Source organism: Enhydra lutris, unplaced genomic scaffold (assembly GCF_002288905.1).
Source record: "Enhydra lutris kenyoni isolate GAN:26980312 unplaced genomic scaffold, ASM228890v2 scaffoldscaffold17, whole genome shotgun sequence".
In the NCBI taxonomy this organism is placed as follows: domain Eukaryota; kingdom Metazoa; phylum Chordata; class Mammalia; order Carnivora; family Mustelidae; genus Enhydra; species Enhydra lutris.
In genome coordinates this window covers 12478312-12493213 of record NW_019154101.1, presented here as the reverse complement: position 1 = coordinate 12493213, position 14902 = coordinate 12478312, and positions in this window count along the sequence as shown.

The following is a 14902-nucleotide window of genomic DNA, read 5'->3' as shown; positions in this document are numbered from 1 at the left end:
CCTTCATCCCTCATGTTAGATTCTCCATAGCTCTTGAGCTGTCTTTAAGCCAAACCTTCAGACAGGTTCTTACTGCCATTATCAGCAACATAAGACTTCCAGAAAGTTAAAGTAGAAAGCAGTTAATTGCAGAATCCTTGAAACTTGGGTTAAAAGAAGGTGAAGAACAAACATATAAAAAATTAAACCTAGTAGTGGTAAGTTGGGGACACCTGGATGGCTCAGTCGGTTAAGCACCTGCCTTCTGCTCAGGTCATGATCTCAGGGTCCTGGGATCGAGCCCTGCATTGCGCTCCCTGTTCCATGAGGATCCTGTTTCTCCCTCTCCCTCTGCCTGTCACTCCCCCTGCTTATGCATGCTCTCTCTCTCTGTCAAATAAATAAAGTATTTTTTTAAAAAAGAAGTAGTAAGTGGAACTTCCACTGTGATATTAAAAAGAAAGGAGTGTGCCCTCCTTCTACTTCCATTCCTCTTCTTGCTGGCTCTTTTGCAGAAATGGAACAGCCATCTTGGACCCTGAGATGTGATCTGCCAGCTGAAGAGGGCAGAGCAACAAGACTGAAGAAGCCTTGGTTGCCAAACTCTGATTTGCTTTCCAGCCCTGGATTTCTTATGCTTAGAGAATATGTAAGGAAAGCAAACAGCCTGATAAATTCATGTGTGGGCTGACCCTCTGCTCTAATGAATGGCCAAGTCACAAAAACAATGTGGAGAGTTGGAAGACTGAACACAGCAAAAAGATGCACTCACATCCAAGAGCCTCTTGTAGGAAAACCTCAGGTGATCAAAATTTCTTACATTACAACTTCTGCATTTACATAATTTTTCTGATACCTGGCATTACATTTCCACCCCAACTCAGGTTATGAGAAAGTGAAATTTTGAAAATTCCAGACCTATCTGAAAACATATTAATCAAATATTTTCCCATTTTTACAAATAGCCATCCTTTCATACCCATAAACATGTGACTTTGATCTGTTTCTTGCTTGTTAGACATTGAAGGCATGACTAAAAATGTACAAGCTGAAAGTGTAAAATCTAGTCTGCAATTAACCAATGGGTCTGTGTTAGGAATATTTCTCATCTAAACAGCTATCCATTGTAGATACTAAGATAAAATAGAAAACCTAGAGCCAGGTTCTGGGAGTTAGCAGTGTAAAACTAATGGATTCTGGCATATTAGAAAAATTGCTATGTCCTTATATGAGACTGAATAGAAGGGAGACTATCTAGTGAGAGACCACCATGTTGGTAAAAAGCACAGGAAAGTGTTGGTGGGTACGATCTATTTATCATGTTTGCAACCACTTATTTCCAAGATCTAATGTGAATTTTATGAAAAGAAAATGTATTTTAAAAAATTCTTAAAATAAGTATTTTAAAAGTCAAATATGGAGTGGGACAAGGCAGGTAACTGAAATCAAGGCTAGGATCTATTCACACTGGGCCTCAAGGAAGAGAGAAGTGGACACCATAGTCCTCCACAAGCATCAACTGAAGTAATGTTGGAAAGTCTGTAGCCTAGGAGGTTTGTTTTCTGGTTTCAGCTCCTTCTGTATTTGCCACATAACCTTACAAGACCACTTTCCTCTTCAGAATTTTTTGAGGAATTGTCCATTCTAGGTGCCACTGGAAGGGCTGTCCATCACCTGGAACACCACAGCGGTGGAAAGGTGGCTCACACTGAACCGTAAGAGTCCTTTTGGGTCCTTTCTGCCCTTGGAGGGAGACAGGAAGACTCTCCCTGATTTCAGTTTGTGAATCCAATCATCATCTTTCCTGTCAGATGAAGGAAAACAGTTTGATACAGGAGATAATGAGGTCAAAATGAAAAGTGAAACAGAGCCAAGTGACAGAGAGGAGGAAGGAAGGGCCAGAGGAAAGAGAGGGGAAGTGAATGGGAGGGGGAGGGGGAGTAAGGAGAGGGAGATGAGGAGATTTGAGTACCTTGATCTAGCTGTGCCCAAGGCTGAACTATATCCTTAGACTTTAGCTGTGCCCAAAGCCAGACAATCCTAAACTATTGGCTACAAGAGGCAAAATTTTCCTGTTTTTCTTCAGATTATTTTTTTGGATTTCTGTAATTGAAACGAAAGAACTGTGACTAAAACCCTTGCGCTTCACGTCATTGGTTACATTTTCCCATCTGTAAAATGGAAAACATGGAAAAATTTTTTTCAAACTTCCCTTTTGAGCCTAAAATCTATAGTTCTAACTAGATTAATGCATGAACTCCTTCAGGACAGGGATATTATTTCACCTAGTTTAGTACCCAGAATTTCTAATATTTTGTAGGTTCTCAATAACTATTTCTTGTAGTAATTGAAAAGGACAGGGTGGCCACTCTCTAAGCCTATCCTTTTTATGAAAAAACTTTGCTTACTTATTTCCCATCTACATCCCCAAAAAAGCAGTGTCAGATACATGTTCCCCAGTCTCCCTTTCCTGGGAAAGGAGCTAAATAATGTAATTAAATTACTGAACGTGTTTAAACCCCAAGTGAGAAATACACATTGTACAGCAAATCTGATTCCATGGGAAGTATAATACCCCAAAAGAGTTATTTGTTGTTGACACAGACCAAGCTAAAGGGGAAAATGATTAATCATTCCATTCATAATGAACATGAAAATCTGTTATTTCTTGATTTCTACTGGTGGAAAACAGGGAATATTTTTAAAGGATTTACTAGATCAGTAGATTAAAGTATGATCCAAGTTTTAGAACCTGAACTCCTGCTTCTGTTAATGTCAGGGCTTTCTTCTCTTTCAAGTCAACCTCCTTCCCCTCCAAAAAAGATATATGTATACATACATATCAGTGCTTATAATGAGGCTCCAGTGGAAGCTCAGAAAAGAGAAGCTACAAGCCAGATGCACAGTCTAGGCTTCCAGTGGTGATCAAGGGAGGAAAACGTACCCATCCTATCTTCGTTGGGCATGGATGAGATGAAGTGTTATATGAACCCAATGCCTGTCTGATGATTCTCAGTTTTTAAACGATATAAATGTTTATAAATCACATGCAGATTTCTAGTAATTAAGCTTTCTCTATAACCACATACAAGGAGTTTGGATGGGAAAAGAGAAGGGGGAAAGGCTGGTCACAAACATCTTCTGGAACGTTGGGAAAAGGCATGTCATACACGTACATGTACTGTAGTCCCCAAAGCTCCTTGCCAGCAACACTTACGTTTCCTTGTCCTTGGTATTAACTTTGTGAAACAACTTTAACTTCTCGAAGGAACATTTGTTGATATTTTTACCAATCTTGACTGTACCTTCATTTTCTTATGTGAAAAACCAATGATTAAAATGTTTGTCCTATCTACCATATAAGGTTATTATGAAGATCAAAAGAGATAATGGGCATCAAAGTGCTTTGAAAGGTATATATCACTACTCAAAATATTATTACTACCCTCATCACTGTCATTATTTGTTTTCACAACAAGCTCGTGAGGTTGGTAACTATTACTGAGGAGGAAATCAGGGAACAGTAAGATTAAGTGTCTTGCCTCGAGTCCCAAAACTATTTGGTGCCCAAGGTGATATGAATTCACACCCCCCAAGTTGCTACTAAACCATAAAAATCCGTGCCCTGAACATAAGAAAAAGATTTCCAGAGTCGTACAGAAACACTTTTTTTTTCATACCCTTGATCTAACATGCTTAAACTTGTGAAGAACTATATTAAATAATTTCACAAGCATCTGAGTCAAAATGCCAGGGTAGAATCATAAATCTGTTTGTCCAGTGAATCAACCAAAACCAGATAGGAAACAAGAAGAGAGGATGTGTTTGTTCCACAGAATGTTTACCCAGCCATAAAAAGACAGATATTCTCTGACCTTCAAAATATGTTAAATATACTAGTTTGGACATGGGAATTACTATATGCTGTGGAGGGAAGGACAGTTCAGAGAAACTTTTTAGAGGCCATTTTGTCCATGTCTATCATAATTAAACAGTTTCTGGCTTAGCAATTCTTCTGCTACAAATTTAAACCTCAGATATAAATTCTCAACTATACAGAGATATATTTATTTAGAGGATGTTCTTTATAACAACCCTTATAATAATAAAAAAATTTTAAAAACTTGAAAAAATTGAAGGTCCTTAAAGAATTTGTTAAATAAATTATAACACATTTATTCAATAAAAGAGTGTTCGGCCATTTGAAAAAGTGAGGTAAGTTCATATGAACAGATATTAAAAGACCATGCCATCCATTGTAAGTAATGGAAACCAGCTTCAGAATAATACAATTTTTGCATAGATAATATATACAAAGATTGGAAAGACACGTATCTGAGTGTTAATACAAATTTTCCCTAAAAAGTGTGTGACTGAGGGGCACCTGGGTGGCTCAGTTTGTTAAGTGTCTGCCTTTAGCTCATGACTTGATCCCAGGGTCCTGGGACTGAGTTTTGTGTAGGGCTCCCTGCTCAGCAGGGAGCCTGCTTCTCCCTCTCCTTCTGCCTGTTGCTCCCCTGTTTGTGCTTGCATGCTGTCAAGTAAATTAATAAAATATTTTTTTAAAAAGTGTATGATTGAGAAGACTTTCACTTATTCACTTATTTTCACTTATTTCACTTATTTTATTGTCTGAATGTTCATTAAAATGAGCATGTTTTATTTCAAAATAAAGACAATTTCTTAACCAGTTTGTTTGTTGGTTTGGTGCTATCTCAATGAAAAGCATAAAAATACGTTTTATGTAATAAAAATTAAAAATGAGTGGTAAAGAATATTCCAAAAAAGAATAAGGATAAAGAAGGAAGACGTGCCAAGCACCTCTGGTCCTTCCAGATAAAGTAACAGTAATTAAATGATGCAAAACTGACACAAAAACAAACATAAATAAATTTGATTTTTAAAACCTAGATATATCACTATATATGTTATGTTTAAGTGTTCAGTGAAGTAAGAATTACATAATTTCAGGATGCCTGTGTGGCTCAGTCAATTAAGTGTCTGACTCTCGATTTCGGCTCAGGTCATGATCTTAGGGTCGTGAGATCGAGCCTCACATCAGACTCCCTCCTGGACATGGAGTCTGCTTAAGATTCTCCCTCTCCTTCTGTCCCTCCCCCGCTTCTCTCTCTCTCCCTCTCTAAAAAACAAAACAAAAGGAAAGAAAAGAAAAACAAACAAACAAACAAAAACCCCACATAATTCTGGGCAAGTGAACATTATTTAATAAATAAAGAGGGATAATTGCAGTGCAATATAGAGAAAATTGATTTAGACTAAAACTTATACCTCAAGTGAACTCCCTGTCAATTATTTGGTTATAGAAATGTAGAAAGAAGAAAAAAGAAAAGGAAAACATTAGTTACAAAAAATAACGTTATGCTAACATTTCCAGAATTTCAATATAGTATGAAGAAACATCCTAACACTGTATTACTCAGACTTTTTAGTTTGTTTGTTTGAACTATTTCCTTAAGTCAATTTCCCAGAATAAAATTCTTGGCAAACACACACACAATTTACATGGTTCTTGACAGGTGTTGTGAATCAAATTCAGAACATGTTTTGATAAAGATGAGAGTATTTACAGACAGAATTAAACAAGATATCTGACCTCAAGCCCATCTGGAACATCATACATTCTAGAAATTACAACATATAAAATTAGATACAACCCATATCCACAACAAAAGTAAAATAAATTATAATATGTCTTTCTAACTAAATATTAAGATCCACACAAAAAGGGGTGCTTGGGTGGCTCAGTGGGTTAAACCTCTGCCTTCGGCTCAGGTCATGATCTCAGGGTCCTGGGATTGAGCCCCAAAACGGGCTCTCTGCTCAGCAGGGAGCCCGCTTCCCCCTCTCTCTCTGCCTGCCTCTCTGCCTGATCTCTCTCTCTCTGTCAAATAAATAAATAAAATCTTTTTTAAAAAATCCAAACAAAAAGATAGATATAAAGATGAGGCTAAAGATAAAAAAACGGTTTACGAACTAAGTGAAAGATTTTCAGTGCTATGGGTACTTTGATTAGAACTCTGTATAAATGTAGATAAAGATTCACACGAAGCAGAGAGAGAGAGAAATGATTTGTGTTGAGAATGTGAGAATATGGGATACTTTTGTGTTACCTTTAATTTTATTGTAAAAATATATATTTAAATAACCTAATGGAGCATATTGAAATGTACAGATGACAAGAGTAAGATTTTTCCCACCAACTTGCAACTCTGCGGCCACTAGTTAGGATGTGACAGGATACCTTGAAAGCACAACTTTCTCATCAATAAATACCAGTTTTAATTGTCTAAGAGCAATGGAATAACACACAAAAAAGTGCAATGCCTAAAATCACATATATTTTTAGTGGAAATACTATCACAGAATGTCTATTAGATTAATCTAGGGACAGCAGGGGAGGGATACCAGGCCCATAATATGATTCCAAGAATGTCACAAAACCACTTGGTAGCTCAGGCTCCACACTAGCAAAAGAACTATGGTAGCCTCATTTTCCTCCCATAACATATAAGAATAGTCCATACTTAGGATTCTTACTAGCAAAAGAAAAAGAGACACGAAGTACATATATTTGAGTTGCAGAACAGACTGTGAGTTAGCTGAAGGCCGGGACAGAACTCAATTTATTCACATCCTAAGAATTTAGTAAGGGGCCCCTACTTTGCAGATGTGCGTTTGTAGAACAATTTGATATACTACTGCCACCTGGTGGACGGTTATGATTTTACTTTTTATTTATAGACCATAGAATAACTGGAACTGAAACCCTCATGAACACTTTTAAACACTAGTAATGATGTTTCCACTTAGACTAATACTGATTCATACAGGCATTAAACTATATATTTTATTAGTTTGCCAAACAAAAAAATTAGGAAATGATAATGTAGATATATATTCTTAGAAACAAAGATTCTTTGAATTGATTCTTTGGAAAAAAATACAATTTTTAATATCAGTAGGGCAATAATTCCTCATTTTCAACTTTCACACATTTTTCTTCCTTAGGAAAAAGTGGTTTTAGAAATCATTCTTTCTTCCCAAATATTCTAATTATAATGTATACAAACAAAACCTTCATAGAAAATTTTTAAACAATTTCACCATTTATTCATTCACCATATGCGTACAATGGCACCCTTGAGGCAAGTAAAAAGAAAATTACTTTGAGATATTTCAAATATATTGTATAATTCATGCCCTGGTTCATTGATTATTATAACAGGCATTAAACACCCTCAGGTATTCCTAGCTTAACTCTGTGCTAACTCAGAACTATATTCAAGTATTTTTCTGATGTTAAAGAAGTACTTGTATTGTCAACATATAAATGAAACAAGATTTAAAAGTGCACAATTTTTAACAATCTTCATTAGAAATTTTGTTTTGCATCATCTAAGTTTGCAAAGCCTCAGTTGTCTAGTTTTATAGGTTCATAGCTAAGTTTTACTTCTAGAAATTATTTGAAGAGCTGGAGCATCAGAAATTTAAAGAAGACCTGGTGAGAAGCACAAGCTTCTTTAACATCAGGGCAAAAACATGCCGCAGGTGCTATGACATTGGTTACCGCGCATTACTCTTAGCCATTATCAGCCGACCTGATGATACCGACACCACAGGAGAATCGGCATTTCCCCAGGTACAAACTCTCCTCTTCCTGGAGTACTGGAAGATGAGATGGACAGGAGCAGAGGGAATAACCAACCAGAAGACTAAATGTGTCTGAAGTGATTTGAGTGATTTCTCAAGTGATTTGCAGCTGGGTTCTTGCTGAGCTACTCAATACACCTTAGTGTTTGCCTCAGACTAAAGGAGAAAAGGAGAAAACTGCTAAGCTGGGCATCGATTCATCATGATGTACTACAATGTAAGATTAAAAATAAAGTAACAGGGGTGCCTGGGTGGCTCAGTGGGTTAAAGCCTCTGCCTTTGGCTCAGGTCATGATCCCAGGGTCCTGGGATTGAGCCCCGCATTGGTCTCTCTGTTTGGCAGGGAGCCTGCTTCCTCCTCTCTCTCTGCCTGCCTCTCTGACTACTTGTGATCTCTGTCTGTGAAATAAATTAATTTAAAAAATCTTTAAAATAAATAAATAAATAAAAATAAAGTAACAGTTGCTTCTTTAATGTCTGAGGAGTTTCTGCTCTTTCATGTCTATTTCAAATTTCCTTTTAAGAGATATTTATATTCCCTCTTTCCTCTGGGAATATACCATTTTATCATCCAAACAGGGACATTTTGGGAATGAAAGAAAGCACTAATAACAATTATTCCAGGACAACAGTCATCCCAACCCCTTCGGGGATTCCCATCCTCTCCTAAACCCACTGCAGTGAGGTTCTAGCCCCCATCAAAAGTGCTCTCAGTAAGGTGCCATGTTGTTAATGACTAAAATCACCAGTTCTTCATCTCAGTTTTACTGACCTTCTGTAGTAGTGAATACAGCTGATCACATTTCCTCCTTAGTACTTTCTTTACTTGGGTTCAGAAACATTGCACTCCTTTTTCCTTCTTCTTCCAATCAAGTAGATGTTTCATTCTCCTTTGCTGGTTCCTCTTCTAATCCTTGATCTCTTCAAGTCATAATGTTCCAGGTCACGGTCCTTAGTCCTTTTTGCTATCTATACTCCTTTCTTGGTGATCTCAACCAACCCCTAAATATACTGAAATATCTCTCATTCATGTCCTAAACTCTAGACTTGTATATTCATATTCTGACTTCACATCTCCACTTGGATGTCTAATAGACATTGGTGATGGTTAATTTTCTGTGTCAACTGACTAAGCCAAGATACCCACCCAGACAGTTGGTCAAACATCATTCTAGATTTTTCTGTAAAGGCATTTTTTTTAGATGACATAAACATTTAAACCAATAGACTCTGAGTAAAGCAGATTACTCTCTATTATGTGGATGGGCCTCATCCAATCAGCTAATGGTCTTAAGAGATGAGTCCTCAAAAAAAAAGATGAAGTCCTCCAAAGAAGAGGAGATTTTTCCCCCAGACTGTCTTGGACTCAAGCTGCCACACCAACTCTTCCCTAGGTCTCCAGTCTGCTGACCTTCAGTGTGGATTCTGGACTTGTCAGTTCCCACAATCCCATTAATCCCAAGCAATTTCCTTAAAATCTGTCAATCTCTCATCCTTTTTCTCTCTCTTTGTCTCTCTCTGTCCCTCTTTCTCTCCCTCCCTCTCTCCCAGCCACCAAATATATATGTAAATATTTGAGGAGACAGACAGAAAGCATATATATAAACACATACATATGCATACATACATATGTATTTTATTTCTCTGGAGAACTCTAATACACCTTAAACTCAAAATATCCCAAACTGAACTACATATCTTGCCCCCACAAACTCTTTCAGCCTACAGTCCTATATTCTTCTCCATCTACTGAAAACTATATCTATCAAGTTTCTTGAATGGAGTCTTCTCTTTATCTTATATTCCACCATCATTCCTTACAGAAATTCTGCTGACTGAATATTCAAAATATATCTATCCTATATAAAACTGCAATCTGCCTTCTATCCTGGCATTCTGAATCCTCTTTAATATTATATTTAAAACAATTTTTGTATAACTTTTAACATACTAATTCTCCTATTTATGACATTTGGTTTTTGCTCTGTTTCCTCCAAACAGACTAATAATTTCAAAAGATCAGAGATCTTCCTTTTAGTCACTGACGTTATCACAGTGCTTAGGACTGTTTTTTCACAGCATAGACAATCAACAATTATTTTAAAATAAAGAGTAGGTTTGAAAAATAAACCTGAGAAAAATCTCTGAAAAGTAAGTTAAAAGACAAAGAGATGGAAAACAGTAGAAAAAAATTAGACGACCTCTCTAAGAGACCCACATCTAAATAGAGTTTCCAGAAATAGAGTACAGAGAAATGATAGGTGGACTTTATCAGAGAAAGATTTCAAGAAATTGCCCACTACTCTCATTAGTAAGTAACATGCATTTTTGAAAACAGAATCCAAAAAACACCAAGTCTTGGGATGAAAGATATCCATGACAAAGCACTGCATTCTGAAATTTCAAATCACCAGAGCCAGAGAGAACATTCCAAAAGTTTTTTAAGGGGGAAAAGGCGTTTACTTCTAAAGATTTAGAATCTGAGTAACACTGCACTTCTCAACAGCAATACTGGTGCTAAAGTTCAATGGAACAATCTTTAAAACTGTAATTTCTTTTGTCCTAGAATTTTATGCTCAGTCAAGCTTTTAACTGAGGATGAGGGTCCTTTTAAGAAATGTACTGGTTAAATAAAATTCATCAGTATATGAAAAATAATATAACAAGCAGCTTTTAATACAAGCATCCAAAATCTTATGATGGTGTACTCTCCTAGAGACTTCAGAGAACTATGACCCTGCCAACACCTTGGTTTTGAACTTCTAGCCTCTAGAACTCAAAGAGAACAAATTTCTGTTATTTTAAGGCACTCAGCTTATGGTAATTTGTTATGGTAGCTCCTGGAAACTAATACACCACCCAAACTTTAAGGACAGTTGTCTTAGTCCACTCAGGCTACTACAACAAAAATCTCATAAACTCAGCAAACATTTATTTACTGTAGTTCTGGATGCCTGGAAGTTCAAGATCAAGTTGTTGGTGGAATCCCTGTCTGGTAAGGCCCACTTCCTAGATGACCATCCCTATAGCTCCACATGGCAGAAAAACAAGGGTGCTTTCCTGGACCTTTTTAGTAAAAGTACTAATTCTATTCCTGAGGGCCTCACCCTAATGACCTAATGACCTCCCAAAGGCTCCATACCACCACCGTGGTGGTGAGGATTTCAAGAAATGAATCTTGAGAAAACAAACATTCACACAATAGAACCAATATTAGATTTTGTGGTGAAACTTTTAAAAGTATTCCCATCAAATTCAGGGACAAAATCCATATGATGCTTTCTTATCAACATTGTTCTGGAGTTCATAGCCAATGGTTATAAGAAGGTACAAAAGTGGGAAAGAAACAAACTGAAATGCCTTATTTTGTTGATAATATAATTATATAAATAGAAAATTCAAGAATATGTACAAACTAAAAGAACTATAACAAAATTCATCAAGATCAATGGATACAAGATCATCATAGAAAATTCAATAGCATGTCCATATACTGCTAATAACCCGTCAGAAATTAGTATTGATAAAATAAAAAAACTAAATAAAATAAAAAAAATAATAAACAAAATAAAACAAAAACTATTAGATCCCTAGGAATAAATTAACAGAGATACAGTATTGCCTTTATGAAGAAATAGCTATGTTTAGGAAGGATATGAAAGAAAACCTGAATAAATGGAAACTTCCAATCATGAATTAGAAGACTTGCTATCATAGAGAGGTCATTTTCTACGTGATTAATTTCAACACATTTCCAATAAAATCTCAACAAGATTGACAGATTTTAAATGTATGTGGGAGAACAAAGAATTAAGTTACTCTTGAAAAACAAGGGAAAGTGGATCTAAGGAGCATGGCAATGGTGAAGGGACAACCAACCCAACGAATAAAACAGAAATGAAAGCCAGATCTATGTTTTGGCCACATAAAAATCAATGCAGAAATACAGGTGGCTCATTAAATAATGGCAGGAACAAGCAGCTCTCCTTAATGCAAACAAACAAACAAACAAAACAAATTAGATCCCTAAGTCACAAAATACACAAAACAATAGGTGCTAAATATCTCCATGTCCTCCATGTCTCAAAGCAAGGTGCTGGGCCATCCATGAAGACATGAAAAAGAAATCACCAAAAAGAACTCTGTGGCTTATTGTGGACTTGTGGACCTACTCACGGATGCCCACCATGAGTGCTGCTTTTCCAAGATGAAGTAAAAAATAACAACAGATACATTTCCCATTCTCCTTGCTGTTGCTATGCCTCCATATGAAATTTAGGCTTAGCAGTGACAAGTCAGCATGTTCTGGGGTCAACCGTGGCAACAAGAGTTGCCCAATCGGGACAGGGGCGGGGTGGCTCTGGGTCAGAGAAGACAGAGTTGCCTACCAGGCCAATTCTGTGTGGGCTTCCAAGAGCAGTTACTGGAAGCTGAGCGGCACCCCTCCAGCATTCCCATGATACCAGGAGCTTCACATTATCCATAATAATCCCTCCGGTTTAGACAAATTTGTCATATGCAAAAGACACAGGATCCTTATTACCTACCTTATGGATATTTAAGATGTTGGACAAGCCAGGAGGATGTATGTGTTTAAGAGAGACATTTTTGGAAAAAGCTATTGAAGTGCTTTGGAATCTCCCTCATTCCCATACGGGTTGGTTAGGAGGAGAGTGGAGGAGCAATTCTTTTCTCTCACTTCAATTCCGGGAAGACAAGTTCTGGAAAAACCTCTTGGAGAACCTGACCCATGTAACACCGAATTTGACCCATGACTAACACATTTAAAGGCAAAAGGTTGTGACAGAAGCCATCTATCCAACCTCAGAGAGATGATGGCTGCTTCAGAAGTCAGCCCTACCTCCACTGATGCGGGGGCAGGCTGTACACAGTATCTCTCAGGAACCTCCAGAAAGCCCCCAGCCCCCACCAAGAAAAAGGGTCAGTTTCTGACAACCATCAAAGACAGAGTGCCTACATCAGATTACAAAAATAAGTAAGTAAGTAAATAAATAAATAAATAAATCTGTCAAGTAAGACCTTTCTTGTCCCTTGCCTCTCTTTCCACCCCTTCTCCTTTCCAGGTTTGCAGGAACCCCCGGGAACCTGGTGAAGGGGATGAGAGGGAGGGTCAATCAGAGATAGAAGAGAAGCAGGAGGCAGGGAGGTGACAGATGACACACGCCCATCCCAGTGGCAGTCTTCCAGCCTGAAACAGACCTGAGCTCAGAGAGAGAGGCCAGTTTCTTTTTAAATAAAGCCCAGGATAGTTATCATTATACTAAATTTGACATTTAATTTCTAAAATGAGATCATTTCTAGATTCAAAAATTCCATTACTGGTAAATACCCCAAGACAAAATATTACACACGTACCCAAGGAGCTATGTCAAAAATACTCATTGCAGCATAGTTTATGATAACAAAAGTTCAAAAAACAGGAGACTAGATGAAGAAATGAATAAATTAATGAACAAATAAAATAGCTGATCTTTAACCTCTAGAACATTCTCATAGATTATTCAGTTTCAACCTTAAAAAATTTCCCTAGATTTTGGTTCTTTAAACCAACCAAGCCTAACCTCTTGTTGGAGAGCTTTGGTAATTTAAATGATTTGTGCTAATCATCTGTACCAAATTCTGTTGTATATATTTATTATCATGATCATAAATAATTGTTTCCATTTGTAGATGGTAGTGTCATGAGAAGTATGAAAAAAAAAAAAAAACTTGGGTCTCTGCCCTTTTAATTAGCTCTGCCTAGATATTACTATACTTCACACTGGAAATCAGAAATCAGTATAAGTAGCCCCAAGTAAAAAGGCTTGAAAGAGAAAAAAAGAAAATTCTTTGATAAGTTGTTTTTTTTTTTTAATCCCTCAATAGGCAAAGTACTCAAACAGGTCAGTTCCCAGTTTCCAAGAAAACATGACCATATAAGTCAAGAGAGAGACAAGCGGCTGAGAGAAGCTAAGATTTGTATAAATGCAGGTAGAACAAAAGGAAATTATCTTATAGGACTTCGGGGTGGCATTATTCACGTTATGATTGTGAACAGCCTTCTTTAATTGTAATTAGATAGGAAAGGTATCACACTGCATGTTTATAATGGGTCCAATTCATTTTGCAAGACCTCTTCTCTATACGTGTCTGAAGAGGGTGGTGTGAGACGGGGAGCTGAGCAGCAGTCTTAAGCCATCCTAAAATTCTTTCAAAGCATACACATTTGAATTACCTAAAGTCATCATTGTGCCTCAAGGGTGAAAAGTCTGTAGCAGATTTAGACCCTGGGACTGTAAAATGCTAATTTTGCTACAAGAGATTGTTAGCAGAAATTTTGAAGTTTGATCACTGGGGAAGGACCAGAGGCTGCCCCATTATGAAGTGGTTAAGCAGTTGCATACAATCTGACACATGCAGGAGGCTTAATAGATATCGAAACAGCCAAAGAATGTGAGAGATACGGCCATTGCAGACACCCCTTCACTGTCCTGGGCCGGTCTGCATAAACAGTACTTAAGAAATATACATGCATTTCAGATTTGCTATTTCTAGAACAAATAAAAGCCATGCATTATTTTTTAAATTATATTATGTTAGTCACCATACAATACATCATTAGTTTTTGATGCAGTGTTCCATGATTCATTCTTTGCGCGTAACACTCAGTGTTCCATGCAATATGTGCCCTCTTTAATACCCAACACTGGGCTAACCCATCTCCACATCAATCCCCCCAAAACCTTCAGTTTGTTTCTTGGAGTCCACAGTCTCCATGGTTGGTCTCCCCCACTCATTCGCTCCTTTATTTTTCCTTTCCTTCTCCTAATGTCCTCCATGCTATTCCTTATGCTTCACAAGTAAGTGAAACCATGTGATAATTGACTTTCTCTGCTTGACTTATTTGATTTAGCACAATCTCCTCCAGTCCCGGACATGTTGGTGCAAATGTTGGGTATTCATCCTTTCTGAAAAAAGCCATGTATTATTAAATAGTGCAGGAGAAGTTAATCCAATCTCCTTTCTTCCGAATGTATTTCTCTGACTAATGTTTAGAACAATGGGACAAAAGCAACTCATCCAGTCAGAACTCAGTCAGAACTTCAGAAAGGGTATTCATTCTTTCTGAAAAAAGCCATGTATTATTAAATAGTGCAGGAGAAGTTAATCCAATCTCCTTTCTTCCGAATGTATTTCTCTGACTAATGTTTAGAACAATGGGACAAAAGCAACTCATCCAGTCAGAACTCAG